The following is a 5,104-nucleotide window of genomic DNA, read 5'->3' as shown; positions in this document are numbered from 1 at the left end:
CCACAGGTATATAAAACCTTCATAAGATTTGGATTTTCTTTTACGTTATGGCAAAGTTTGAATGTTAGTTGAGCAATCTTGAATTTGTTCATATAATTTTCAGGCGTGTCTTATATAAAAGAAGTTTTATTCTGATGGTTAAGAAACAAGACCTGGTGGCCAATCACAAGGTTTTTGTGAAGCCTTGAACTATAAAATTCTACTCGCACATATTGTTTTTGAAATGAGAGCTACTATTTCAAATCTTGTTCAGGTAAAGGAAATCATTTATTTAAATGGAAGTGAAAAAGTGGTGCCTTGGCAAGTCTCATAAATTGAAAAGTGACTAGTTTCAACCAAATAGACCGTGTTTCTCTGTTATACTTTCTCCCTTGAAGTTTTAAACTTGCTCATTTCTATGTAATCTTAAAAATTGTTTGGTGGGGCCTGTACTGTGGCATGGTAAGCTAAGCCTCTACTCGCAGTGCTAGCATCCTATATGGGTGCCAGTTCTAGTCCTGGATGCTCCTTTTCCGATCCAGCTCTCTGTGATAGCCTGGGAAAGCAGTGGGAGATGGCCCAAATCATTGGGCCCCTGTACCTGTGTGGGAGACCCGGAAGAAGCTCCTGGCTTCTGGCTTTGGATCAGTGCAGCTCCGGCCATTGCAGCCACATGGGGAGTGAACCAGCGGATGGAAGACCTTTCTCTGTCCATAAATATGCCTCTCAAGTAAATAAGTAAATCTTTAAAAAATTGTTTGGTTTGTGATTTCTTTTAGTTACAGATGCTGCTCTATAATGAGGAGGTAATAGCCAGTCAACTGCATCATAAATTCAAAATTTCATATGTTGAAAATGCACTTAATTCACCCAAGCTGTTGAACGCATAACTTAGCTTAGCCTTCTGTAAACATGCTCAGAGCAGTGACATTATCTTACACTGGGGCAAAAATCTGCAACACAAAGCCTAGTGTCTAACAAAGTACTGGATATCTCATGGAACTTTTGAATATTATACTGAAAGTAAAAAATAGCACCTTCTTAAAGTGAAACATTTTTATATCAGGGACCATTTGTAAAGCCTTGCAACTGACAGCTTTATTAGTAAGCTAATTACTTTTCCTTAAAGTGTGTCTTTAAAGTTGGTAAATGCCATTTTTTTAAAGATTTATTTATTTATTTGAAAGGCAAAGTTACAGAGAGGCAGAGGCAGAGAGACAGAGACAGAGAGAGACAGAGACAGAGACAGAGACAGATAGAGTCTTCCATCCGCTGGTACACTTCTCAGATGGCTGAAACGGCTGGAGCTGGGCCGATTTGAAGCCAGGAGCCAGGAGCTTCTTTCCAGCCTCCCACACAGGTGCAGGGGCCCAAGGACTTGGGCCATCTTACATTGCTTTCCCAGGCCATAGCAGAGAGCTGGATCAGAAGTGGAGCAGCCGAGACTCGAAGCAGCACCCATATGGGATGACAGCACTGCAGGTGGTGGCTTTACCCATTACACCACAGAGCCAGCCCTCAAATGCCACTTTTGTCCCTAGCATTTTCTTCTTCGGAAGTTTACTCTGGTTGTTTTGTGCAGAATATGTTTGCTGGGGGCAGTGATAGAACAGAGGCCAAGAAGGGAGGTCACTGTGAGGATCTGGGCTAGAGATGAGGCCGGTGCAGGTGACTCCGTGTGGCCCTTGGGAGAAGCAGAAGGAGTTGAGGATGGGTTCCTAGGAGGCCTTGCTGTGCCTGCAGATGTGGAAGTGAGGATGAGGGAAGAACCATGGGTGGTGTCCACATTTCTGGCTGCAGCAAACAGCTGAGTGAGGCCATCTGTCACCGAGATGATGGAGTTGGGGAAAGGCACTGGTTTGCGGGATGGTGACTGGGTCAAGAGTTCCACTTTGGGCAGGAGCTGTCCAGTAGGCAGGCAGACAGAGGAGCAGGGAGATGGGAGGGGAGCGTCCTTCTAGGAATTGCTAGCACATGAACAGCAGGAGAGGGACAGGGTGAGGCCACCTGGAGAGAGACAGAGACAGAAGAGAGCCTAGAGCCAGCCCCTGGAAGCCAGCATCAACAGGTTGTGCTCCTGTGTGAGGGAGGCCGAGTGAAGTCAGCAGCAGCTTCAGGCAAGCACAGCAAGAAAGAAAGTGCAGAAACTTGCAACCTCTGATGAGCTAGGAGAAGAGGCTTTGAGGCATGAGGAAGGGGGCGGGTAAATCTAACGCCAAGGCCAGGAAAAGGAAAGACAGAACCAGCATTTCTTGGGTTTGTGCTGAGGCTGTTTTGAGTGACCCAGACAAGAGGAACTTGAGGGAGCTTAGGCCAGACACTAGAGTGGAGTGAGCCTGAGGAGCGAATGGGTGGGAGAAAGTCGACATTATTGTCAGTGACGGGGTGGCAAAGCTAAGTGTCAGGGCAGTAGGCAGATAAAGAGAGAAGGCGGTGGTGCACCGGCAAATGCTTAGCAAGCAAGCCACCTCCCCTGGAAAACCAAAACCATCAGTGGACTGGAATAAATATTCTCACTGTGGACACTGTTAAGTTACCACCATGATGTCAGACAGCTCGTGAAATTCCTGATGACTTAATGGTTGGTGCTTGGGAGCCAGTACCACACCTCTGCTTCTGGGAGGGTCCTTCTCAGGACAGCAAGTGCTAACCCCCCCGGGTGGGCTGGGGGCATGGTGCAGAGTAGAAGGAGAGCACCTCGCTCCAGGCAAGGAGGGTGAGGACAGAGGGAGCTGCCAGGTGGTGGTGTGGGTGCTTTTAAGGAAGCAGAGAAAGCCCTTGCTAAGTCTCCTGTTTTCTCAGTGACAAGGGCAAAGGCTGTCAGCTGTGGTTGAGTGGTGAATGCGATTTGGCCTGGATGGAGCTGAAAGATGGCTGTCGCTGAGCTATTTGAACAGGAGCAGTGGAAGGACAGGAAGCTGTAGCCATAGATGGTGGGGGCAGTGCTGGGATTATGGATGGGGGTGGGGAGGGGAACATGATGCCACCACCCAGGATGTCACCTGCTTGGACGTGGCCATGTTGAGGCTGTTGAGCACTCAAGGGCCCCAGAAGCCAGCATGGCAGAGGTGTCATCTCCTTCTACATGGAAGTGGCCAAAAATGCTGCAGGAGCTGGAGCTGAAGGAAGACAGAGAACTACAGCTGGTCTAGGTGTGTGTGTGTGTGTGTGTGTGTGTGTAGAGGGGTGAATCTGGAAGTCTGTGCATGACAATTAATAGGAAGAGGCAAAGGAGGAAGGCCTATGAGAAATACAAGTCTCAAAAAGCAGTGATCCATGCAAGAGGGAGGGAGAGATGCAGTCTGTAATGGCACCCCACGAACACACAACTTTTGTTTCTGGTGCTGGGGCCCAGAGGATGTTAGAGAGAGAAGCACTTCCCAACTGCTTGGGCTGTAGTGGAACATGGTCAAAGCCAGCCAGGTTCTCCTGAAGGAACAGGATGGATCCAGACGGGTGACCTGTGGGGCCTGCCAGTGGCAGAGTGGAAGCATTAGAGGGTTGGAGGGAAGGAGAGGCCCTGGGGGGTGGGTAGGGGATGAACACAACACTATGGATGCCCAACAAGGCCTGGATTTGGGGCAGTGATTGTCCTAAGAGTGGATCTGATTTCATGTAATCTTGTTTGGCTACAACACATTCCACACCAGTATGTCTCCAGCATTATCAACAAGACGTCAGACTTGAGATCCCATGCGACATTACCTGATGTAACCTCTAAGCAGACTGAAATTCTGTGTGTCGAGCATCGTTTGGCATCTGCCAATCACTGAGCCTCTTATGTCTTAAATTAGAATCTCCTGAGTTCTGTTCAGATTTCTGGCATTTGACTTAGATTTGTTGCCCTATGAGGCTCTTGCCTTAGATAACTTTCCTCTCTGAAATTCTATTTCATCATTTTTAAAGATGTATTTTTTTATTTGAAAAACTGTTACAGAGAGAGAGGTAGAATGAGAGAGAGAGAGGTCTTCCATCCTCTGGTTCACTCCCCCAAAATGATTGTAATGGCCAGAGCTGGGCCAATCCGAAGCCAGGAGCCAGGAGCTTCTTTTGGTCTCCCACATGGATGCAGGGGCCCAAGGACTTGGGCCATCTTCCACTGCTTTCCAGGCCATAGCAGGGAGCTGGATTGGAAGTGGAGCAGCCAGGACTCAAACCAACGCCCATATGGGATGCTGGCATTGCCGGCAGGGGCTTTAACCTGCTGTGCCACAGCGCCAGCCCCTGAAATTCTATTTCGATTTTGTATATCCTTTGTTTGCTTCTCGTAGCTGTCCCCTTATGCTCTGGGAAGCAAGTCTTAGATGATTTGTTGGCCTTTAATTGTCATGCTGTCAACCCAGAGCATATTCCTTTCAAAAGTATTTTCTTTGATTATTCCAAATCCACTCCCCCAACCCTAAATAAGAGGCCCAGGAACCTTAGCCAAGACCTATCAGGTCTCCTTGAATCATGGGTGGTATTAGTATTAGATATAATAAGCCTGGTAATATCCCTACCTCTTTCTATACATGTTTCAAAACAGCATTGAGGAAATACATTGACCACAAATATTTTTTCTGCAGAATTTAAGAGATTCTCAATTGTCAACAAAAGATGGCAGCGCAATCTAGTCTGCTGCATTAATACAATTTGTAGACAGCTGCCAACTCCTGTCTTAGAAGAAAAACACCCTATTATCCTGAAGACACAGGGTTTCAAGCGCCTGATTTTATAACTTGGAATTTTCCATCTTTACGACCCAGCATTTGGAAAGAGAAGAAATGCTCTCTTGGATTTCTGCTTTTCGGGGTGGTAGCCTTCAGCATAGCAAGAGTACAAACGAAAAATTCAACAAGGCACAGAAACTGCTGCTTGAAAGCATAAGGCAGAGCTATGTTTGGTGTGGGTGTCACTAGTTCTATGTTCTCTAAACAAGATGAGTCCCCTTATGAAATTCTCCATGTGCTTTAGAATTTAAAACAAACTCAAAACACTAAAACAGTGGGGGCCGCCGCTGTGGTGTGGTAGCTAATCCTCCGCCTGCAGTGCCAGCATCCCCTATGGTTGTCAGTTCGAGTTTGCCAGTTCGAGTCCCAGCTGTTTCACTTCCAATCCAGCTCCCTGCTGATGGCCTGGGAAAGCA

This window comes from Oryctolagus cuniculus, chromosome 9 (assembly GCF_964237555.1).
Source record: "Oryctolagus cuniculus chromosome 9, mOryCun1.1, whole genome shotgun sequence".
Classification (NCBI taxonomy): domain Eukaryota; kingdom Metazoa; phylum Chordata; class Mammalia; order Lagomorpha; family Leporidae; genus Oryctolagus; species Oryctolagus cuniculus.
Note: the sequence above shows the minus strand (reverse complement) of the source record.